Here is a 27,779-nt window from a genome sequence, read left to right on the forward strand (position 1 = left end):
CTATCTATCTATCCATATATCTCTAATTATACATATATATATATATATATATATATATATATATATATGGGTTTAGGGCTGTCGAGAGAAAGCGCATTTCACCGAAACTAAAATGGGCTAGCACACTTTCGCAAAAGTGCGTTTTCACCGAAAATGCACTTTCACTAAAAAAAAAAAATTAAAAAAAAACATGATAGAATGGCTGTTGCTGAGATCGCGGTACAGTGGGGAGAAGGGAATATTCCCTTTTCCCCACTGTAGTATGATCTCGGAGTGAGAATATAAAAGTAGGGGTGTGTGGGAGGTGCAGGGGGGCTTGCCCCCTGCATAAACATGTTTACTTTTTTTTTTTAAATGTCGTGTTTTGGGGGTTTTTTGCAGACTTTCACAAAAGTGCTTATTCAGTGAAAAAGCACTTTCGCGGAAGTGTGCTCTACCATTTCAGTTTCATTGAAACATGTCATCGGAATTTAGTCCTAAATAAAAATGTAAATGTTCGTTTGTTCAAAATCTTAAATCTCCGAAAGTTCTTCACCAATTGCTTTGAAATTTTCACACAATGTTGCATTCGAATACATGCATGTTTTTATATACCTACTATGGATTCTATATATTTGTATACAAATATGCAATTTTATATGTTTTTGTTATAATTTTCTTACTTCTTTTTCAGTGCAATCAATCTGCTTTAGTTCATCCAAATAATGCCTCGCAGAAGATCAAACTTAGGTCGTCGTACTCGCGGAGCGGAAGCAGTGGGACAAGTAACTGCAATCAAACTGAGTAAGAACAGACATTAGTGAATGAGCGAAACAAACAAAAAATGGCTCAAATACTTGCCGAGGAAGCAGCAGAGCGACGTGCAGCCAGCTTCAGATCTGCTTCATTCTTCTCGATCGACAAAAGTGGACAAAATAAATGCTTGCCTGAAATACTCTACTTTGTGGCAACATGTAAAGACATTAAAATTAACTACAAATATGCGTGTCCAGCTGCAAAACGATCGATCAGCTGAGATATTCTCACATCAATTGCTGGAAATTGGGAACAGAAAGGTGCCTCAGGACGAATTTCATTGCCTCATAACTTCTGCAATTTAGTGACGTCAAAAGAAGAATTGGTTGAAAAAGTATTTCCCAATATTCAAGCCAATTATAAAAATCACGATTGGCTGACTGAACGAGCTATTCTTGTGGCCAAGAACAAAGACATCTATGAACTTAACAATATTATTCAGTCTAACATTCAAAACGAGGCAGTCACATACAAGTCCGTCAACACTGTTGTGGAAGCAGATGAAGTGGTTAATTATCCACTAGAATTTTTGAATTCACTCGATCTGCCAGGGATGCCACCACACGTACTGCAATTGAAAATCGGCATGCCAATTATCATGTTGCGAAATATCAACCAGCCAAAGCTTTGCAACGGCACGTGGCTTGCATTAAAAAAATTAATGAGCAACATCATAGAAGCAACAATCTTGACAGGACCTTTCAAAGATGAAGATGTCCTCATTCCTTGCATTCCTATGATTCCAATGGATATGCCATTTCAATTTAAGAGATTGCAATTCCCAATTCGATTGGCGTTTGCAATCACCATCAACAAAGCTAAGGGCCAATCCTTAGAATTGTGCCGTTTAGATCTACACACAGATTGCTTCTCACATGGACAATTATATGTTGGGTGTTCTAGAGTCGGCAAACCAGACAATCTCTATATCTGCACAGACAATGGAACAACAAAAAATATTGTATACCCACAAGCATTTCTCTTTTCTTTCTTTTCCATTTAACCAGACTGAGCCACAGCAACGATTGGCCGGGTACAGCTAATATATATATATATATATATATATATATATATATATATATATATATATATATATATATATATATATATATGTGTGTGTGTGTGTGTGTGTGTGTGTGTGTGTGTATATATATATATATATATGTATATATATATATATAAATATTTTATATATTAGATATATAGATATATAGATACACACACACACACACACACACACACACACACACACATACATCAATAGCAGATGTTACAGCAGACATTGTTTACAAGTGCTTGCTTCAGCATAACAGAGCTCAGGATAGCTCAAGCTTGAGAGCAGAGCTCAGGATACCTCTTCTGGTTACTTCTTAGCATTCAAGTGGTTTAAATCACTGCACTTAAAAACAGCAACTTGCAGATTTTTCATTGTAGAAGGTAATTAACAGATGGCAGCTCTGTTATTTTTAGCTCTGTGAGTCAGCACTCACTATTGCCACCGACAGATGTACCTATTAGAGAAGAGATCAGCGATTCAGAATATATCAGTTATGACATACTTTAATTGTGGTTGAGCAAATAAATTTATTCTGCAATCATTCTAACAATAGTTTGCTGTCAAATCTGTATGAATAGCCTGAATGTCAAATAATAACTAAGTAAGATCTCATTCATGAGTATGCCTGTTAACTCCAAGACAGTACACTGAAGTGACTTATCTAAGTTTGTATTCACTTAGCTTAGTTCACATACGGCAGGTATGTACATAAATACAACTATTTGTTTTCGCATGACATCAGCTGCAACATAATTTGAAAGTTAATTAGTCTGATTTCTGTACATAATCAGGTTTTCCCAAACACATTTTTTACATCCAAGGACTTCTTGGTATTTTATTGGCTCTTTAAAAAAAAGAGATTGAAAGTTTTACTGATCAAAGTCAATTGTCTTCCACTCAATAATCTTTGAGTGAGAAATAATTCAGCCCTCCTGCAAATTTGCTTATCTTTTAGGTTCATAGATTAGTACTAGACTAACTGCCCTTGCGAGCCATTATAAGCCTAGCCAATTATCTTTTGTGAGACTCAAACCCTGCACCTTATGTTTTTATGGCAAACACCTTAACCATTAGGCTACCCTCCCAATCCTGGTTTAGTCCCACAAGGAGACTGAACTCTTTTCAGTGGAGACACAAAGTGACATTTACACTAAGAAGGGAAACTACATTGGAGAGCTTCTCCTTTTTTTTTGATACAAAGCATATAGGGATGTTGATTCAGCTGATTCTTCCTGTTTCCAGTCCAGGCACTTAGGCAGCACAAAGAAACTGGAAGAAAATATGGCTGATCCCAATTTGGCATTGATTGCTGATATTAGCAGAAAAGTAAAGATGTCAGAGATAAAGGACTTCAAATTGGATTGAAGTGAGTCGATGGTAGAGTTTGCTGAACGGCAGCAGCAAGTCGGGAAAGTAAAAATGGAACACAGTGATATGATAAAGGTGAATGAACCTTTACAAGATTCAGAGTTACTGTTTCAGGAAAGGTTATTCCAGGAATAATCACAGGATGGGTGGGTTATTACATCCCTCTAACCGGGAGGATTGCGGGATGTTTATTCAAGGGGCATGGTTAATTAAAGTAAACTGGAAAGTGAGATGGCGGCATCATGGGGTGAGATCATGGATAAAATACAAGACGAGTAGAGGAAGGAGATCGTGATGAAGAAAACTTCTACCCACAGATGGTGAAAGAGGGAGAAAAAAGAGCATAAGGAATAAAACAGATGACAAGGAACAAGTTTGCAGTATGACTAAGTAATAAAGAAGAAAACGGTCTAGAGAGGTATGAGGCATGGGAAAAAGTAATTTCACCCTTGGGCACTTCCCCAAAGGATGTAAGAGCTTTTATACTCATTATTAAAGAATTTATTTGCAACATTTTGCTCAAGACTGGACAATATATGCAGAATTTCTTAGACTGATTTGAAAGTAAAAAAAAAAAAAAAACTATAATCCATGGAATTGTTACGTAATGCAAACATTTAATAGAGAGATTAATAAAAGAATTTCCATGCAATTTTAAAAATTATTTAGAGATTATTTGTAAAGAACTTTTGGACATTACAAAAGTTTATGATGACAGGGACTTGTGGACTGGGGAGGGAGTTGTGGTTAAATTTTGAATATGGAAAAAGAAAAAAATGTACATATTCCAAGTGTAATAAATGTAGATGGTAATAGAGGTTTTGTTAAATATGGGGCTCAATCAAAACCATGCATTTTTTTGTTGAAAGGACAATCAGTTGATTAGCAATTGTGATAAAAGAAAATGATTTATTTATGGAAAGCCAGGACATTAAGTAAAAATGTATGATATGATGTGTAAAAAACAAACAAACTTGACATGCGTGGGTGGATTGTGAAGAAAATATAAAAATTAAAGAACAAGATCAAATACAAGAATATGTATAAAACAGAAAGAATGCAGACAAAGAATATGAAAAACAGATTGCTATACAAGAAAAATGATAAAGGAAAAACAACAGATGAAAATGAGAATAATGAAGGGAAAGAATTTGTGCAGGAAAGAAGTCAAACTGAATATGTGAACTGGAGAATGGTAAGAGGTAAAAAGAATTCTATATAGAAAAGGGTAAAAGATAGGAAAATAAAGTTGAAGAGTATAGTTGTGAAAGAGAATAAAAAATGTAAATGGTAAAGGTGAAAAGAGAACATGAGTTTATATTAAAAGCATATTGAAACTATTAACTGTGTTAATAGTATAAAGACTATTAAAAGGAAAATAGCTGTCTTAGAAAGGTGCATATCTCTTGATGTGCATATTATTATATTAGAAGATACAAGAATATTAATAGAAGAAGGAAGTTTGCAAATGGAAAAATGATGGGGTGGTAACTATATGGAATGTGGGTAAAGAAACATGCTCAAGCATTGCAATGTTATGTAATGAAACAATAAAAGTTTTAGATTTTTACATTAGTGGAATTTGGTAGAGTATTAGTTATAGATGGAAGATGGAAGAAAGATGTATTTTGAATTACCGCAATATGTGCTTATGTTATGATAAAAGAGAAATAATGTTTAAAAAAATCTTAAAGTATGTAGGAGTTAATATGGAGATAATATTAGTTGGAGATTTCAATTGTGATTTAAGAAAAAGAAGAAAACTAGGAAGTGATGTTAGGATGGTATATGAAATAAAAAGTTGAAAGTTATATATATGGGATGAGAATCATTTGGCTTACAAAAGGAATTATATTAAAACAGAATTTGACTAGTTTGTAATAGCTAATAGCTTAAGAGATGTACATGGGGGAATAAAGGAAACAGGATCCTTGGGTTATTTAGCTATACAGGTAAAAATACAGGAAAAGGAAGGATGTATAAGATTAGGCAAAGGTGTTAAGAGACTTAATGAAAAAGACATAGCTGAGGAAGACATAAAGGAGATTAATCAATTATGGAAAGATCATGTGAATATGAGAATTTTTTTATGAAAATTGGAAGAATTGGTGGATATGTTTTATAGGAAAAATATAAAAAAGTGTTTTTTGGAATATCAAGTTATTAGAAAGATGACATAGAAACAAAAATATAAGCAAGTAAGTCAGGAGGTATTTAAAGAAGTAATAGAGTAATAGAAAAAAAAGATTGGTGGTTATGAAAAAGAAAAAAGTTATATGAGATGAATCAGAAGATTAAAAAGGATATAAGCAAAAATATTTTTAAAAGGAAATAAATAAGATATTGTGTCGTATTTAAATATGATTGTAAAGGAAAATGAAAGAATAATAAGGAAACTGAAGAATGATGGAGTATCCGTGAATTCACAAGAAAAATACCTGAAGGAATAAACATGTTTATAGAAAATACATTTAAAAAGACATATGGAAGAGAGGCAGAAATGGAAAGTTAAAAAGTTAAGTAAATAGGATAACAGAAATATGGAAAAGAATATTAGTGTAAGGGAACTTAATGTAATTTTAAAATAATTAAATATGGAAAAAGCTACAGGAATGGATGGTATTGGATATTAAACGCATTATAATATGAAAGAATGGAAAATGGTTTTATGGAAGTATTAAATTTTTTATTTTATTTATTTTATTTAACATTTGTTGACCGGGAAAATCCGACTAGGTTCCACAGATCCTGTTTTCAGCGGAGGCCCTGGGAGAAACGCTCCAGAAGCATGTCTTTAGAAATGAATGGTTAGAATTAGGCATAACGGAAAAATAAATATGTACAGGGATTATGAAATGTATATGGAAAAAAGTAGGAAAAGGAGGATATAAGAAAGTATTGAATTGTACAGATTACAATATATTTATGAAAATAATAGGGAAAAGATTTAAAAAATAGTGTAGATAAATTACTTGATGACATGCTTTTTGGTAGGAAAGACAAAGGAAGTCAATATTTATTATGGATACTGAGAGAAGTGATAGATGATGTTATAAATAAAGGGGTAGAGACTTAAACTAAAGTCATTGTGGGAGACATAAGTAAAGCATTTCATAAAATACAGTATGATATTTTTTTGGAATATATTAAGAGATTATGGTATAATTGATAAAATAATTAAAATATTTATGTCAATATATTAAAATAATAATGTTAGAGGGACACTAAGTTAGTAGTTAAGTGGAGAGATAAAAATAGAATGTGGGATGAGGCACGGGTGTCCAGCAAGTTGTATTTTATTTGCCTTATTTATAAATGTCATTGTTAGTAATATGAATAAAGTGATGAATGTAGCAAGATATAATTTAACAGAAGATATTCAAATTCCAATAATTCTTACTTATGCAGACAGTATAGTATTATTTATGAAATATAAGGAACGGATGGAAGAGGGTATCAAAAGATTAAATCAGTATTTCAGAATGCTTGGGGTATGTACAAATAAAGATAAAAGCAATCCCTAGGATTCATGAAAGCTCCTTGCAAGAATGTCTATTCTTGCACGGACCGGATCGTGCCTGTTCAGAGCAGCAGTGCACCTTGCATATTCAAGGAGGCACGCTGTTGTATAACCTGCATGGGCACGATCCATGAACAAGTTCAGGGGGCATGCCCAAGCATTGCTCACACAGCAAACATGCCTCCTGCACTCAGAAAGTGTCATACAGCACTTTAAAAACAAAACCATTGTCCTTGGACACTGTTAGAATACCCCCAACTGAACAGATATCTGCAAAATGTCCAGATTTGTGCCTCATACGTCAGGTGTGTTTCTCCTACTGTCCTGGCAAAGAGGTGAGGTTCAAAGTCATTAAATAATGAGAAACATTTGAGTCTAAGACTCCACATCCTTCAAGTAAGTCATGCTAATGCAAAACCTATTATTCATCAACTTCCTAAGCTTGTAAGAGCAGTATTTAAAATCTGTCCTCTTTGCCCCCCCCATCCATCATGTTAGGCTTTGTCCAGATTGTATGCTGTAAGAGGTTAAGAGGTATGACTGTTGACATCCCTAAACTAAGAAAAATAAAACAAATAATTGTTGTTCCCATCCCCACTAAAGTTTAAGTGCAGCTGAGTATAGTATAGCTTAAACATTCGAAGGAGCTAAATAGAAATATACAGCCAAGCTAGTCAAAGTGAAATAGCATAGTGGCATAGCTTTTGCTTAGCATGTAGTCATTCATGGTTTGAGGCCCAATACAGTCCATTAATTTTTATATGTGAAAACAGCACTAAAAGTATATATTTTTTATAAATAGGCAGTGAATAATATACATTTTTTAACCAGAGTAGTGTAGCAGGTTAAAATGTGAGGTGTCTGTGTAGTACAGATGTGAAACCCCCATATAAACACAAGTGTCTCATACAGTATAGCCACAAAAGAATATAATGTAATGAAAGCACATTGGGGATGTTATGGAAGAGAAACATACATATCGTAAGATGTCATTAAGAATGAATCAAACCCACAATCCTGATAGTCCATAAAATGAAAGCTGAATAAAGCTAAATTGTGTTCAGCTATGCTAAGCTGGTGTAAGCCTTGCTTAAATTTGAATGCTTATTTAGCAATAATTAGTGTAGCTAAGTGGATTTGCATACTGGTAAGCAGTACTTAGCATCTATCCCTTTAAGCAGTGCTTATCTGAGCTAAGCGGGTTTGCCCATTGCTTAGCTTAGCTTGGCATATTCAAAATCATCCAATCACAGCAAAATGCAAGAATCAGCCATATTTAAACCTCACAGGCAAGAATGCAGCCCATAACCAGTTGTAGCTGATCACTGCAAGCACATTGGCTGGCATTGGTGAGGGTGTGCACTTTCGGGCTCAGCCTTGGGGCATTCAGGAGTCCAGGGTCATGGTTGGACTCCTTGTAAAAGACCATGAAGGGAGACTGCTGCAGGACCAGTATCAGGGCTCCCAATACAAAATGGAGGTATGGGACCATCTCACACGTGACCTCACCAGTGCTACTGGTATCCCTTGGACCAGTAAGAAGGTCTGGCAACATTACACTGACCTGAAGCACAGGAAGAAGGATCTCTCTTGGACCAGTGGATCCAAGATGCACAGGCATGGAATGCTGGTGAAGTGTGTAAGTATCAGTATCAATTAGTTTTCTGCAAAGTCCAGCCTGAGTATGTAATCAATAGGTATGCATAAATGTTTATTTATCTCATGTACAGCTGCAGATGAGAGGACTGCAAATTTTGATGCACATGCCAGCAGGCTGCTAAGGTTGTGCCAGGAGGCTGGTGAATAAATATCTAGCTTGCATTATTCAGGGTAAATAAATAAAAAGTAGTAGATTGTCAACAACTAGTATGTAAACTGTGTACTATGTGCAATTAATAAAGGACTGTCATCAGGTGAATAAAGGTTTCTGTAACATTGAATAAAAAATAAAAACCCCAGACTGTTGTGTTTACTTTGTCATGTTGTGGAAGGAATATAAATGTGTAAAGGTTCTGCATAGTTATATGTTTCTGGTAGAAAATAACTGTTTTGTGCAACTATTACTGAAAATTGTCTGAAAATTGCAGTACAGCTGTCATTACCTAGGGTTTTTGTCTAACTACAAGGTCAGATTGTGCAAACCAGAGAGTATTAGGGAGAAAAAAGTCATACCTGAGTCAGCAGTTCATCAGTAGCTCATTGTGATGAAACACAGCTGTGGTTTACCTTTTTGCAGAAACAGGCATGGTTCGACTCCTGGCAGTGGTAGTATGCTGAATGCATATTGTCAAACAAGAATATGTGAATATTTGTATAAACAGTCTGGTAGTATTAACATAAATTACCTCCACAGGTCTGCAAGGTAAGGAAATGCTTGTAATAGCTGTAAGGTTTTACCCACACAATCTGTGTTCAACATATCCATTGTCCAACCCCAGGGCTGCAAATGACAGCAAGATAAGTACATACACCAAGAAATTTGTTCCGATACATATCCCTCAAGTGTTACAATGTCACAGCTAATGGTCACTGCTCATAATAACCATGGAGACAGATAGAAACCCTGGTAGAATATGTTGGTAACACACCCCCCAAGCATGATTGCCAGGCACTCCTGCCAGTATCACATATGTAACTGTGAAGATGTGAATACGTGTAGAAACTGTCAGGTAGTGTTAACACATATTTCTTCAACAGGTCTGCCAGGTAAGGAAATGTGTCTATTAGCTGTAAGAAGGCTTAAAATGCACTGTGTACAATAATCCCACTGTCCATCCTCGGGCCATAGGTAGATATACAGTGAGGTCAACAATGGAGAGTAATGAGTAGAGTAATGAGCTGTACAGTTGTTGAAAATTGAAGCCTAAACAGCTGTTAATTGACCCCCCCCACCCTATCTGAGCCAGTACTTCATACACATTAAATGGGTGTGTTCATCTCCAAACCTACTGTTGGGACATGTGTCCAATTGTAATACAAATATTTAATTGTTTGAATTTTAATGTTCCCTGTTCAAATTCTATCATTGGTGGCTTGTTGATATTGGTGTAACTTGCATGCTATTATAATGCTTACAGTGGTTCCATATAGGCATGTGTTCTGTTTGCTATGCAATTCTTTCAATCCTGTTTTATGGGGGTCATTCAGAACACCCATGCATGCTGTTATAACTAATCCTGAAATGTGTTGTTCTTGACTAACCACCATATTTTTTTTAAATTGAAATACCATAGCATGTCTGGGAAGGCAGATCCCAGCGGATCCACCTGACCTCCCTCATCTGGCCATGGCACTGGGCCCCAGCACATCTGGGACTCAACCCAGGCCTTACTCTTCCATTGGTCCTGTACCGCATTCAGGTGGAGCCACCACAGGGGATGGGGCTCGCCCGCGGGTGCAGAGAGGAGACCGTCACCCACAGTTAGGTCCAGGGACTGGTGCACAGCATCCTCTTTTCAGAGTATGGTAATCAGATGCACCAGCTTGAGGGATGCCTGGCACATCTTGAGGGTCAGCCTGTCCCCCTTGGCAGTCCCCAGCACAGCCACCTTCGGGGCCATGAAGGTGCAGTGGTGACTGCCCATGGGTGGAGACCTCAGTCCCACTGTAACAGTATGGGGGCTAATGTGCATCTGATTCATAAACACCCTCCCCATCCAAGGTGTTTACCCCCCCACATGTGTCATATACTGCCCCTGTCAGCTGTCTTGTCTGTCTTGTCTGTCTTCCTACCTAACATACCTCCCCAAATGTACTCACTATCCTTCCCCGTTATAAGAGATAAGGGAACACAGGTTGACAGCAACCTCTGTTTTGATCATCACATTGCCACTGTGGTCAGAAAGTCCTTCTATGTGGCACATCTCATTACTAAAGGTTTTGCATCCAGGAAGAAAGAGGTCATTGGCTCCCTCTACTCTTCCCTCATTAGGCCAGTCATCGAGTACAATGCCCCATTTGGCATGTACCTTACTAGACACCTGCAGCAACCGGAGAGGCCAGAAAAGTACCTCACAAAGATGATCCTAGGCCTTAAACACGTGTCCTATATGGACAGACTCAAAAAACTCCAACTATTCTCTGTCTCATATCACCGTCTTAGAGGCAATCTCTGCTTGACTTACAAAGCCATGTCTGACCCAGTTCTGTTAGAAATGCTACATCTAAAGAAATCCCAATCTCTCCACACCACATGCTCCAGAGACCTCAACCTCATTACCACAATTAACAGAACATGCTGGAGGGACAGGTTCATAACCCAGAGACTGCCCATGCTATGGAACAGACTTCCCATACATGTCAAGCAGGGCACCTCACTGCCCCTCTTCAAGAGAAATCTTAATGAGTGGATGGGAAGCAGAAAATTCACCCCGGGAAAACACCAGTGGCTCTACTCAATAGAGGCACTGGAAACTAAGGTTGGGTGGCACTATGCCAGGGTAATCCTATGGCTAGGCTTGTAAAGGCCCCAATGCTATTAGTCTAGTACACACCTATGCACCTATGAACATCCCACTCTCACCTTATAAAAATAAAATAAAAATAAATAAAAAAATAAAGGGCAATCTGTTCCCTAAAAAAGTCACCCCATACATAGCTGTCCATTTTGGACACATGTCCACTGGACACATGTAATCTTGTCTAATTGGCTTAACAACACATTACTGTTGTCCTCACCCCTCTTTTAGAGGTTTGAGTGCCTAAATTCACCTCCAAATTCTGTACAAATGCAAGTTGTTACTGTATCAGAAATGGACAGCTATGGACATTCCCTACACCCATCCTGCACATCCCTAGCTCTTTCATATTGTTTTTCTCTCTCCATGCCCCCTTTTTTACCACTTTCCTATCATTCCTTTTTTTTCTTTTGAAGAGATTAGCATGGGAGTAAGTGAGTTTGCATTATGCTAAGTGAGGACTACACAGATTAAGCAGTTTCCCATTTAACCATGTGTTGGCATCACTTACCATCATGCAAAGCCATGCAAATCCACTTACAACTGCCTTAATCACCTTGTCTCCATCAGCCATTGTTCTGCCTGGCAACAGAATAACCAGCACTGCCAAGTCTTGAACCTAGGACCTTATACACCACACTCAGTGCAATGGTGCCACTACTCCATCTGAGCTGTAAAAATGAATGTTGTTTTTTTTCAAATATATCATTCAGTACAGGTATAGAATCATAGGGAAGAAACACTGTGGAATCAGTCATGTTTAGTATATATATATATATATCTATATATATATATATCTATACGGTTTCACTTCATAATTTCAAATTTCTGAAATCCCGAATTTCAGTAACCCGAGACTATAAAGTCGAACAATTCACAAAACCGGAACCCACAATCCTGTTTTACACAATCACGAACATGCATACACCATGCACCACATAACACACACACCATTCCACCCACAGCACAGAAACCACACAACCCTACACTACAGATAAGCAGGGGACAAGCCCCCTTGCACCACCCATGCTGTGCCCCCAACACCCCCCTACTTATATATACCAACTCCAAGGTCACAATTAACATAAAAAAAAAACTCACACCACGCCATCCTCACTCGCTCACACACACATCACACACACACAAACACCAACAAATCCAACACTCACACTCACACCTACACCTCTATACCCTTACCCACACATACAACATACAAAACCACACACAGTCACTCACCTGCAATTTCAGGCACCATAACACTACACGTGACACACCAGAAATGCATAAACACGGATTCGAGTTGTTCAAATTCGCTCTTATGCACTTTCAGCATTCTGGTTTTAGGCTTCATGGTCTCAAATTACTGAAATTCGAGATTTCAGTAATTCGAGATTCTGAAGTGCAACCAAATATACACATATAGATGTATATGGTGATAGATAAATATGAAAAAATATATACATCAGATATATGGAGCTATACATTTAAAACAAATACATATGGAATATATACATATATATTGTTATATAAATATATGTGCAGATATGAAAAAAGGTATATATATATATATATATATATATATATATATATATATATATATATATATATATATATATATTTACAGACAAAAAAAAAGTAAAGTGGTGCAGGTAAACTGTTCCTCCAAAAATGACAAAGCAATACAAAAGAAATAAAGGAGGCTCCAGACCATGGCTGCTAAAAACATGTAAAGATTTAATCCAAAGTGAGCGCTTTCGTAGCTCACGCCTACTGCATCAGACAAGGACATACAGTAAATCCACAATTTATATACCATCAAGTCAAATAATCAGTTAATTAAATCATCATTAAAACAAATTAACTTAAAGGCACATAGCTAACTATCAATTCACTCACCTCTACTAAACATTCAGGCAGAGAATTTACAATGAATAAAAAGAACATACATCAATCTAGAGAGTTTATAAGACTACACATATACATTATTGAATATAAAAAATATGAAAGTATAAAAACACATCAATATTCCAAATGAATTCATGTTTCTAAAAAGTAAAGCCTATATATATATATATATATATATATATATATATATATATATATATATATATATATATATATTATATATATAGCTGAATATACATAAACACTATTTTCTAATGCCTCTGTCCATTAATACTGGTTTGATACAGATTTTGTCATTAATACCCTTACCCAAATTCGCCTGTAGCCTAATAATCCATTCAAGTTCCTTAACTTCACTTTTATTCCTGACTTCTCCCCCCCCCCCCCAATACTAAGGGCAATCATATCTAAAAGCTTGAATTTGTGTTCATTACCATATACCATGGTATGCTTTGCCAAGGCATTGGTATCTATTCTCCTGAAGATATCATAGAAATGTTCTCTCATGCGATCATGTAATCTACGTGTCATCATACCAACATAAAAACAGCCACATAGTATGCAGCTAGCTAAATACACTAGATTGACTGTATTACAGTGTGCTGTCAATCTAAAGGTGTAAATTCTCACTGTATCTGGGTGTATGAACCTACCTGTACTATCAAGAGAACCACAGAACTTACACTTCCCACATGGGTATGTACCATATTTCATTCCAATGTCAAGGTTAACTAATTCACGACTAGTTCATGGTAAACACAACAGCCTTTTCAAACACTTTTTATTCTTATATATATATATATATATATATATATATATATATATATATATATATATATATATATACAGGTCTTTCCTATATATCTCTGTATCAAATTGGTTATTAATTCTCTGTATAATTTTGACATCTAAAAAGTCAGTTGCAGATAATTGTGTGCTATTACCTAACCTAACAATGAAGGGAGTGAAGGTGTCAATGTCACCATCTCACAACTTAAAAAGGTCATCCACAAACCTTCTATAGAAGCCAAGTCTGCCCTGTATCTCTGTAATCACATATTGCTCTTCCCACGCTGCCATGACAATGTTGGCATAGCTATTGGCACAAGGGTGGAGAGGTCACAAAAGTACCTCACAAAGAGTATCCTAGGCCTTAAACACTTGTGCTATATAGACAGACTCAAAAGCCTTCAACTATTCTCTGTCTCATATAGCCTACTTAGAGGCAATCTCTGCTTGATTTACAAAGCCATATCTGACCCAGTTCTGTTAGATATGCTACATCTAAAGAAATCCCAGTCTCTCCGCACCACAAACTCCAGAGACCTCAACCTGATTACCACAATTAACAGAACATGCTGGAGGGACAGGTTCATAACCCAGAGACTGGCCATGCTATGGAACAGACTTCCCATACATGTCAAGCAGAGCACCTCACTGACCCTCTTCAAGAGAAATCTTGATGAGTGGACGGGAAACAGAAAATTCACCCCCAGGAAAACACCAGTGGCTCTCCTCGACAGAGGCACTGGGAACTAAGTTTGGGTGGCACTATGCCAGGGTAATCCTATGGTTAGGCTTGTAAAGGCCCCAGGGCCTAGCCTAGTACACATCTATGAACCTATGAACATCCCATTCTCACCTTATAAAAAAAAGGCAAACTGTTCCCTAAAAAATTGTCACCCCATACATAGCCGTCCATTTTGGACACGTGTCCACTGGACACATTTAATCTTGTCTGATTGGCTTAACTACACATTACTGTTGTCCTCACCCCTCTCTCAGAGGTTTGAGTACCTAAATTCACCTCCAAATTCTGTAGAAATGCACAGCTGTTGCTGTATCAGAAATGGACAACTATGGACCTTCCCTACACCAATCCTGCATATCCCTAGCTCTTTCATATTGTTTTTCTCTCTGTTTGTTCCCTTTTTAACCACTTTCCTATCACTCTGTTTTTTTTCTATTAAAGAAATTAGCATGGGGTAAGCAGGAGTAAGCACGTTTGCATGACGTCTACACAGATTAAGCAGTTTCCCATTTAACCATGTGTTGGCATTGCTTACCATCACACAAAGCCATGCAAACACACTTACAACTGCTTAAAACTGCCTTAATCACCCTATCTCCATCAGCCACTGTTCTGCCTGGAAACAACATAACCAGCATTTGCAAGTCTTGAACCTAGGACTCTTAAACCACAATCAGTGCAATGGTGCCACTACACCATCTGAGCTGAAACAATGAATGCTGTTTTTTTTTCAAATATATCATTCAGTACAGGTATAGAATCATAGGGAAGAAACACTGGAATCAGTCATGTTTAGTATATATAAATATACACATGTAGATGTGTATGGTGATAGATAAATATGAAAAAGTATATACATCAGATATGTGGAGCTATACATTTAGAACAAATACATATAGAATATATACATATATATTGTTATATAAATATATGTATATAAAACTAAATCAACTCTCCAACTCTTAGTGTAAGAATTCTGGACAAAGTCTGTCAAAATGGGGGACAATGGAACAAGACCAGGGACATAATGTACGTATTGCAGTTGTAAATGTAGAATGTTGCTACAGTAACAGAATTTGTGTCAGCATACATGTTCAGAAGGATGTGAGTTCTGAAAATGAAATGTATGTCATCATTTACTGTCAGAAATCCTCAGATCCTCGCAGTGATTTACCACAGGAATGAAAATAATTATTCAGTGGAACAGACCAGAAATACGAGCAATAAACCTGGACAGTCTGAAACAATCTGGCCAGTAGAGAGGTATGCTCAGAATCCCTTAGTGCAACAAATCTAGACCAAGCCTGACAAGGTGGGGGGGGGTAAAGACTTGAAACTGGGAACATATCCCAAATACTGGAGTTGATAAGGTGACACAGTTGATGCAGTAACACCCTCCTGTCTGTTGTAACATATGTTGACTGGAATAGCCAAAGTCCAAAACTACATTACTCCCCACTAGTTACTGACATAAATCCTCACATCATCCCACTGATGTCTCAGAAATACATAACATGTATGGGGGCCAGGCAACAGTATGTCTGATATAGATCTGGACATAACATCACAGTAGGCAAACTACACTGAGCTGCTAGGCATGTCACCAAGCACTGTTTAAACTGCAGGCAGGTTGACACAACACTAACCCAATTTTGCTATGGGGGAATACACATATAATTGCAAATATGTCAGGCAATACAGGGATGTAACAGCACTGAAAAACACACACCATTATGAAAGTGCATACTCATAACCAATCTTGTCACATTCAAATTGACATACTGGTAAGCCACATGAACAGGGTGAGAGGGTGGCTTAATGATTAAGGTGTTTGCCTTATAAACACAAGGTGCAGGGTTTGAGTCTCACAAGGGATAATTGGCTAGTCTTAAAATGGTTCACAAGGGCAGTTAGCTTAGTACTAATCTATGAACCTCTATCTATGAACCTATATGGACTGTGTGAACAAAATCATCAGTATGTCTGCCACTCACACACTACCTCTACATATACTGGCACAATTCACAGTGTTGTCTGATGCCTGACTGTGGTATGGGACATGTGTCAATCTGCCCCTACAAACATATACAGCTGATAGAGCACCAGAAACTGGAGCAGCATGCAAAGTCAGATAGAAAAGGACCCATGACACTTACATCTACCCCCTACACAGGCCAAATAACACATACACAATACACTGCTAAACAATCCTGACAGTCTGTCAACAATTGCCAGAAATACACAGTCCTCTCAACTGTATAGAGTCCACAGAACATTCAGGCTTTGTCCTCATATATAAGACCTCCTACAGATAACATGTCTGGCAGTCTGACATATCACTGGGATGATATCAGGAATTAAGTCACTATATAATGATATATGATACCTATCCACCTCGTACAGCATGACATCTAGACAAAGCCTAACATACTTGGGGGACAGAGGGCCAAACACAGGGGCATTATTGAGATATTGCTGAAATTGTGGATTGCACAGGTTATATGTCATATGAAATGATGGCAATGTTATGGCCTAATTTCTTAGGTCTCATGTGATATATCACAAAAACCTGGCATGTTAACAGGTGTGTGTACATTTACTATATCCACTGTAAGTTTGGTAAGTTGTATGAGTAACCAGCTTTGTATTAACATACATGTAATGCAGGTTATGCAGTCTGCACCTCAAATTAGGACATTACTTAGTGCCGCCAATCCACAGATCAACCGAGTAATGTATCAAACAAACACAGGAGTTATGAGGAACAGACCAAACATATGAACCACACATGTAGACATTCAGTAAAACCCTGTACAGTTGGGAGGTATGTTCTGTAGGAGTTGCCACAGTGCTATACAGGTGTGCAGCAATAATTTACATGGGTGCAATGTGTGCTGGCTTAAGGGCCATCACCTAACACAACTCATGTATCCCAGAGGTGTATATTAGTAGTAATGGTAACTGGAAAGGGCTGCATTGCATGATGCTGAGGGTCCATCCAGAATGTGTATGTTATAGTCTTACTGTGTGTCATGAATGCCCCCAGTCAGCTAATGTGAGGTCTGTGTAATGCCTTTGAGGCACCTCACCTGTATGTGTGTGTGTGTGTGTGTGTGTGTGTGTGTGTGTGTGTGTGTGTGTGTGTGTGTGTGTGTGTGTGTGTGTGTACCAGCAAACATTATAGTGCCAGGTGGACATGGTGGCCGTGGTCCCTCCTGCTCTGATACTGCCAGTGTCTCTGCAGACTCTGACCATGATGATACTCATATTGAGACACAGGTGGTGTTGGCAGGGGCTGAATCTGTGCCATCAGTTGGCATCCCACTATTGTCAACCCCATCCCCGTACACAGTCACAATGCCCACACATACCCCATCACCAGAAACAACAGATAATGGACAGTTGGTGGGTGGTGGCATGGAACAAGCTACTGTGGTGACTATGGCAAGTGGGGGTGTAGGCACTAGCCATATCTAGAGTGCTGGTTAGGTCCCACACAGGCAGATGGGCAAGGGTGCTTGGAGGAGGATTACAGCCCATCATGGCTCTGTTGCAAGTGCCACAGCAGTAGTCACCTTGGGGGCACAGGTATGTAATGAACGTAATACCAGACATATACACAGGGTCATGGATGAGCACATCCCTAGTGTTCATGGTGATATGAACTGACTGCAGCCATCTCTGAGCATACTGGGATGGATAGACTGTGCGGGGAGACCTTAGCACTCCTCAACCATGGAATTTCTGTACTTCAGCATTTGGCAGATGCTGGCCAGCAGTCACATGGCTGTAGGACAGCACCACAATCAGCTAAGGGTCTACGTGGCTGTGCACCATCACATTGGCTGTGCACCATCACATTCCCATTCTGGCAGTACCACCAGCACTACTGAACGGGGTGTGCTGCCCACACCTCAATGAAGCAGGTCATAGGCATGTGATCCTGGCTGGCCCCAACAGGGATGTGGATCCAGCAGGCAGTAGTCACCATACGGGAGTAGTTCTGCATCTGGACTCAGCCCTAGTGGTTCCAGTGATATCCTCAGCAGGCCCAGTTCCCGTGTCCATGGCCAGAGATGGTGAACTATACACCCTGCCATGTATAGCCCACAGCTGTCCAAAATACCCCTGTGTAGGGCAGCCATATGCTGTGACAGTGTGCATAAAAACACACACACACATCACCATCAGACAAGTCACCTCCACACACACACACACACACACACACACACACACACACACAGCTCATTTAATGAACACCCCCCCAAACACACACACACATGATGTCAACTGTATGGCCCAGCCTAGGCTTCTGGCAAACCCACACAACACCCTGTGCATATGATGATACCTGTGCCACATCCATGCCATCCATACCATCAATGCAGGGACATGCTAATATGGGTTTGAGGCACAGGGTGACTTTAGTAGAGTGTAGCTATTTAATGCTGTGTAAGGAACTGTCATCTGGCATTTGTAATGGGTGTGTATGTACCTTTTCAGGCATGATGCATTATTGGTGTTAGTAACACTAAGTGAATGTGTTCTCACATGCTGTATTCTGTTTGTGTTCCAGGTGTCTGTGTGTCAGCAGGATGTGGCCCTGCAGACATCACCAATGAGGAGTATAGCAGTGTTGTAACACATCGACCTCTACCCATCACATTGTGGTACCACACTATTATGCGGTCATTGCAGGTGGCACAGGACTACTAGTGTGATGAGTGTTACAAGGTACCTGTGAGGTGAATAACATCACATGGCCTTGTAAGGTATGGCAATGGTGGCTGTACTGGGTGTGAGAGTACTTATAATAGTGTCACATACAAGTCTACACACTCACAACCACTGGTATACAGACTAATGCACACACACACACACACACACACACACACACACACACACACACTTAACAGTACTGACATGAGCAGACTAACCTATCTTGTTATTCGTATCATACTATTCCATACTGTTGCATAGGGCTTATAGGACTGAAGAGTGTCTACAGATACTACGGTTGATGTGAACAGTGGACCTCATACAGCAGACCTAAGAATGTGCACTGTGAGTACCATGGCATAAAATATGATACCATATCCATCCAATGGAATCCATTCGTACACAAACACACACACCCAAGATACTCTTCTTTCACACGCATTTGCCAGGACTGAGATTAGAACTCCTATCTATCTATTTATTGTTACTACATTGCTACGCATTTAGCCCACATGCCACAGAGGTTACAGGGTGACACTTGTCCAAAATTACTTCTAAGGTGAGGGGACATCACCAGACCTTGCAAATTATGACAATGGGTGATGTACTGTGAGAGAGGCCACAAAATACTGTAACCTACACATATATACACTTACACACAATAATACACACACACACACACACACACACACACACACACACACACACACACACACACACACACACACTTACCAGGACTCATATTAGAACCCCTAGCTATGTAATTATTGTTATTATAGTGCTATGTAGTTACCACACACACCACAGAGCTTATAGGTTATAAAGTGTCCCAAGGTAACTATATAGTGAATAACATCCACAGCACTTGACAGGTATGGCAATGGTAGTTGTACTGGGTGAGACAGGCCACAAACTACTTTCACCCACATGTTTACACATTCACAAACACTTTCAGACACACTAATGCACACACACACACACACACACACACACACACACACACACACACACACACACACACACACACCACACACATTTTACAGTACTGAGATCCATAGGTTCAAAGATTCATAGGTGTGTACATGGCAAATGGCCATGGAGGAATTACAAGACTAGCCCATAGGAATAACCTGGCATCATGCTACCTGACAATACTCCCCAGTGTGTCTACTGAGTATAGTCACTGGAGTCATCCTCAGGGTGGGTATTCTATTCCCCATCCACTCCTCCTGATTTCTCTTGAAGAGGGCCATTGATGTGCTCTGCTTGACATGTATGTGATGTCTATTCCATACTGTGGCTAGTCTCTGGGTTGTGAACCTATCCCTCCAGCATATCCTGTTGATTGTGTGGATGGGGTTGTGGTACCTGGGGCGTGTTGTGTGGACTGATCGGTTTCTTTGGATGTAGCATTCCTGACAGAGTTGGGTCAGACATGGCTGTGTATGTCAGGCAGAGATTGCACCCCAATGGATATGGTTCTCACTCAAACACAACACGCCTCCCACAAACAAGATACTTTTCTTACACCCTAGGTGACTGTTACCTGCAGGACTGCTAAAGCAGGGAAAGGGGAACTGTACTGGGTATGAATGGACCCAAAATCTTTAACTTATAAACAAACACACACACACACACACACACACACACACACACACACACACACACACACACACACACACACACACACTTTTACATTTGCCAGGACTTAGATTAGAACTCCTACCTTACTAGTTATTTGTACTATAGTGTTACACAGTTAAAACACATGCCATAGAGCTTATGGGGCTGAAGCCTGACAAAAGGGACTTCTAAGGTGACTGATATCTGCAGGACTGCTAAAGTAGGGAAAGGGGAAGTGTACTGGGTTTGAATGGATCCAAAATATTTAACTTATAATCACACACACACACACACACACACACACACACACACACATACACTCACACTCACACACACACACACACACACACACACACACACACACACACACACACACACAGACACACTTTTACATTTGCCAGGACTGAGATTAGAACTCCTACCTAACTAGTTATTTGTACTATAGTGTTACGCAGTTATCACACATGCCATAGAGCTTATGGAGCTGAAGCCTGACAAAGGGGACTTCTAAGGTGAAATCCTTAACTTATAAACACACACGCGCACACACACACACACACACACACACACACACACACACACACACACACACACACACACACACACACACACACACACACACACACACACACACACACACACACACACACACACACTTTTACATTTGCCAGGACTGAGATTAGAACTCCTACCTAACTAGTTATTTGTACTATAGTGTTATGCAGTTATCACACATGCCATAGAGCTTATGGGGCTGAAGCCTGATAAAAGGGACTTCTAAGGTGAAATCCTTAACTTATAAACACACACACACACACACACACACACACACACACACACACACACACACACACACACACACACACACACACTATGATGACAGACATCTTCAGGACTGCTAAAGTAAGGCAATGAACAGTGCACTGGGTGGGGAAGGCCTGGAGGTGTGTGTGCCTCACATATATGTATGGCCTACCTCATTTTGCTTGGCTGGCCACATTTTGGGAGTCAGGATGTTGCACAGAATGAGTGATCAGGGAAGGGTGTGTTACTCCCCATGGCTGTGGGCCAGGGTTTTGTGGGTGCAGACATGCCACCATCATCCAAGGTTAGAACTGCCTGCAATGAGTGTGTTCCCATGTTTAGACTCCTAGCCCTGCCTGTCGACTGTACAAAGTATCACAGAATGTCCAGATTTATGACTCATATATATGGGTCATTATCCAAATGAGTATGGTTTTCAAGGAAAAGTGCTTTGCAAGTCACTCAGTCAGATATTACTGACAGTTGACATTGCAGTTTCAGACTTTATACCATTCAGACATTCCATGCTAATACAATTATTCCATCAACTTTCTAACATTATTAGAGCAGTATTTCAAAGGTGTCCTTCTCTTTGGATCTTTTTCACCCCATTATTCATGTCTTTCTCCAGATTGCTGGCTCTCAGACGTGGGCAGGTTTTTTCTAACAGTTAGCAGCATGGCCTTTCTTTGCATTTTGTAGACTGTGTTACGTTGGTGTTATGGACCCCATGACACTCCCTAACAGGGCACCGTGGATGAGGCCTGGGCATTTGCAGAGGCCTGTAGTCCAGGTATGACAGATGCAGGCCATCTGTAGCAAGGCAGTGCATTCTGATAATCATATGCTCCCAGGCTGCTGGCAGTGAACACCCCCGGGATGGCACCAGTAAGTTGACTGTGGGTGTTACTGATAATTGCTTACTGTTCATGTTGAGCCATCACTCTAGTTGACAGCTGTATGTTGCTTAAGGCTATGGGCATTTTACTGCATTTTATGGCACTATGGCTGGGGGGGGGTGACACATCTGTACACAATTCACATTTGCAGAGACTGTGCTGATATTTGCTTAACCCTTTGGTCCCATTTAGCATAGTTGTGTGACCTATCGTTGAGACTACAGGCATAAAAATATCAACCACAGGTCAGATTGTTCTGGCATAAACATTTGTAGTTTCACACTTCTTATCTTTTCAGAGCTATGCTGCCACTGCCAGACCTGCTGTGATAGCACTGTGTAAGTCTGTAGGTGGGGATTTCATGGATGTCACCATATATGGGCCTTTGCCAGACATTACTATATGGTTTTCTACAGCTGATCTGGTGGGTGAGGCTGGGTGTGGGTATGGGACTCCCATTTTGACATCTATGCATGTGACCTATGACACCCCCCAGTTATTTGGCTCACCACGTATACTGCAGTGCTATTTGTCAACTAGGGTGGTACTCAAAAATAGTGTGGGTAAGCCAGTACTGGGAATACACTTCCTGCTGTCCCACAGAGTTTTCTGCTGCTGTTACAGTAAGCCACCCCATTCCCTTGCATGCTTGCATCAATACCACAGATATGCTATCAGAACATTCTACTCCATTCATTTATTGTTAAGCAGACTAACTTACCTTGTGTCTGAGGCAGCTGTGAGGATAGTGCTTGAGGGCTGACTGCAGTGCTTGAGGGCTGACTATGTCAGATGCATGCAATACACTGTGTATACATGATAAGGCATAGGTGGTGTGATGTTTGGCACCCATTTTACTGTGTGTGCAAGTCAAAGAGAGAGAGATCAGTCCCTGGGGCCCTACAGTGTCAGAGTATGTGCTAAGCATTACCTCTTTGTAAGGACAGGGCATACTGGGCATGCCTCCATCTGCCTACAGGGGCAGGCTTAAGATGTTCCTCCTCTGAGTCTCTCTGTGCCTATGGAGACCTTGGCAATGGTGGAGGGCTGTGTGGCTCTTCCCCATTTTGGTCCTACTGCAGCTGTTTCTGCATGGCATAGCACATACTATGAACATGTGTGCACATGTGGCTGGAGAGTACTGCAAGGCTCCACTGGATATGTCAAGGCAGTGGAACCATGACTTGAGCATCGCAAACACACACTTTATAATGATCCTGGTTTCTGCGTGTGCCTCATTATGGTGTTCTTGTGTGGGTGTGTTTGGATTTCTGATGGGTGTCATCAGCCCCAGCTTCAGTGCATAGCCAGCATCCCTCACCAGATGGCCATATGGGATTTCCCCACTGTCAAATATCTGGTACAGCTGTGATGAATGCCAGATGTGGGAGTCGTGATAGCTTCCAGGGCTGCCAGCACACACATTCATGATAATGCCCTGGGCATCACACATGACCTGGCAGTTGATGGAGTGGAGCCCCTTGCGGTTAAGGTAGACTCTACCCTGGTCACTGGGCGGTGCTTTGATGTGAATGTGCATGCATTCTATGACACCCAGTACCTCCAGGTATTCTGCTAAATGGTGGAAGAGATGCATTTTGCTGGTCCTCTTCTCACGGGTGCTGGGGAAGTAAATGTGCTCAGCGGGCATGTGGGCGCATGGCATCCAGGAACTGGTGGAGTATCCTGGATGTGAATGCCGGTGAGACCCCCATGATATCCCCAGTTGGTCTTTGTAAAGTACCTATAGCTAGTATTCTTAAGGCTACACATACCTTGGTATCCACTGGGATGGGTTCCCCTCTGTTGGTTCTGAGTCTGAGGTGAAGCTGGCGCAGCTCAACAAGTTGCTGAAGTATGTCCCTGTCCACCCTGTAGCGCTCTACTATCTCCAGATCATGTAACCTCTGGTAGGTTACCCTGCATCTGACCACTCTCCTTCTCCTCCTTGGTCTGTATTGGTTGTCAGCATTATCATCCTCAGTGCCCTCAGCCTCTTGCATATACTGATAGCTCAATGTGACAACAGCCTATAACATTTTTTGCTAGTTTTGTCAGTTAAAATTCCCCAGTATGTGTACACCTATTGTGCAGAGTTTGTATGGAAAAAACAAACTGTACGGTGTTTGCATAGTTCATAGTGGTGTGCTGCAGATGCTGCCTGTGTGATTGGCTGACTTTGAGACATTCCACTTGCCAGCTATTTTGCTTGCATTTGGGTGGCTGTATTTTGCTATTTCCCTTTTTTTATTTCTTTTCCCCCTTCCCATCTCTACCCCTTTTAAGCCCCTAGGTGCTGCATGCAAACCTGCTGCCTAAATGTCAACAGTGCTGCTATTTCTGTTTTCTTTTAAGTCACAGTGTGTGCCACACACACCAGTTTAGCTAAGGTAAACACATTTTAGCAGAAATGGCCCTCCCTGGATGTGAACACACTCTTCATTTCATGGTGTAAGACATTACAGCCTCAGACACACACCCTTGCTTAGCTGTGTTTAGCTAAGCGCAAACCCGGGCAACGGAGCTCCACTGTGCTTACAGCAAGCATGACACACCCTCTTTTCATGTTAGCTGCTCCTCTTGCCTATACTGTCCTGTTCTAGAACCTACACGGTTAGGTGCATTGTGTGGAATTAGAATATATTGTGATTCAGTAAATTTCCCCTCATTTGCATATCCCACTGCCTTAGTCCATAGTTACGGCTTTGACATGGAGCCTTTCGCCTTGACAATCAGTGCTCCCTGGTAATATTTTGAGTAAAAATCTTGTGTATTTAGCATCCTGCTCCTCTTGTGATGCCTACTATGTAGGCAAAACTATTAGGAGACTTCGGGATAGGATTGCTGAACATGTGAGGTCGATTAGGAAGAAAGACTTGCACAATGCACTTTATTTGCATTGTACAAAATGTACAGAATTTAAAAAGTTTTTATTTTTTGTCATTGGGCGTGTGATGGATTTTGGAGAAGGCGGAGATGTGGTCAATATGGTGGGTGCATTGGAGACAGAATGGCAAATTAGACTAGATGCCTGTAGACCCCCAGGTTTGAATGACCACATCTCTTTAAAACCAATGTTAAATCTTAGATCTCAACAGATTTAACATGATATATGATGTAATTTAGAGACAATTTTATATTTATTAGTGAATTGAATGTGTGTTTTTTATTTAATATTTATTAATTGTATTTATTTGTGACATCATACAATATATGTATATTTATTATATATATATATATATATAAAAAAATTTTTTAACAAATTACTATTTATGTCAGGTTGGAATAACACTGTAGATAGGATTTTTGAATATGACATTTGCATTTTGTTTTATATATTAATTGTATAGCAATATAAATAAGTAGTGATTTGGTGTTTTTTAAAATAATTTAAGTAAGACAAAATGGGATTATGTATTTATTTATTAAGTAGATGTGGATAGGTGGTACTTGTTTCATCCAATGGTAGGAGTTGACACTGTATTTAAAAGGTTTATGTTGATTTTATTTAATGACTCTGATGAAGCCGAGCTGTTTGGCGAAAGCTTATATGTGCTTAGTCTATGTGTACTTCAATAAATTTTCTTGGTGATTTGCCTGCTCTCTGGACAATTTTTGGACTTTGTTGTGCTTTCTACGTTCTGCATTACTGATTTCTGCCCTGGTGGGTGTTCATTTGTTTGAATATTTTGATCCTGCTTGCCAGTGACTATAATGACAAAATGCAGATTTCCCCTAAATTGAGTTTTAGTTTTTACATTTTTTTTTAATTTTCATCACGATCCCTTTTGTGCGCCACTGCCCTATTCTTAAACGACCGAGATCGACCAAAAATGATACTTTGATTTTTTATTAAATTAAACACTTTTCCATGCCGATGGACATATATTTGGCCATTGGCATGCCTAAAGTTTATAATACATGCTTTTATTTGAGCTGTCATGCCTCCATTTTGCTATTTACAGAAATGTGTTTGGTTAGTAACCGAACACATTTCTGCACTAGCACTGTTCCTACACAGATGCCTGCCTGCTTCCTGAATTGCTAATTCCCCTCATTTGCATGTTTTTTACCAGCCAATGAGGTAATTAGTATTCTTCACAGCTTTCCGTGCAGGAACAGTGTGGCAGGCTCGTGCACGTCAGATCAGCTGTTTGCTGAATCGCTTGGCGGCCATAAACCGTGCAGAAGCAGCTACACTGTTCCTGCATGGAATAAAAAGTTTAATGAGTCCCGTGGACTGACATTGGCTCATTAGATAGCATAGAAGGATAGAAGGGTGAGCATTACTAAAATGACTAAGTAACTGCACAAAAGTAATACTAAAGAGCCAATTTCCAGGGAATCACTTTTAAGGTAAAAAATTAAAAAAAAATTATTAGGACATAAACTCTGATGATGTACTGGTTATGGTAGGATGAAAGTGCTTGATTTTTATGTCCTAATAAATTTATTCAGTTTTTTACCTTAAAAGTGATTCCTTGGAAACTGGCTCTTTAGTGTTATTTTTGTGTAGTTTCATAGTACTAAAGGGATTTTATTTAATAATATAGATATACTGGGAATAAAATTTGGAATAAATATTTTATTTATTATTTATTTATTTATTTATTTATTGACATTTGTTAACTGGGTTTGTCCAACTGGGCTTGTGGCCCATTTTCAGTGGAGACCCGAGGAGAAAAGCTCCAGTAGTACATTTTTAAACAAGTACATTTTTAAACAATATGAATATAATAGCAGTTATAGCAAAAATATTCACATATGTTGGATTACATGCATAAAAGTTAAAGTTGCATTAAAAAAAAGCTTAGTAACATAATTTTACATTGATATAGTTCAACAGGTCAATAATAAAATGTTTTGTTTGTATAAAATTATGCAAATGCAGAGTAGACACATTGGAGAGAGAGGTGTAATGAGGTACTAAGTATGGTCCTATGGAGGGTACATAAAGGGAAGGAAGACTAGGTGGGGACATGGCAAGGGCAGGTCCTGGAATTGAGAAAATAAGCTTTTAGTTCATTTTTAAAGTGTGAGGTGTGGGAGATTGAACGTAAGTCAAGGGGAAGTTTGTTCCAAGCATGGGCAAAGGAGTGTT

This window comes from Protopterus annectens, chromosome 2.part2 (assembly GCF_019279795.1).
Source record: "Protopterus annectens isolate FY-2018-M chromosome 2.part2, PAN1.0, whole genome shotgun sequence".
Classification (NCBI taxonomy): Eukaryota; Metazoa; Chordata; order Ceratodontiformes; family Protopteridae; genus Protopterus; species Protopterus annectens.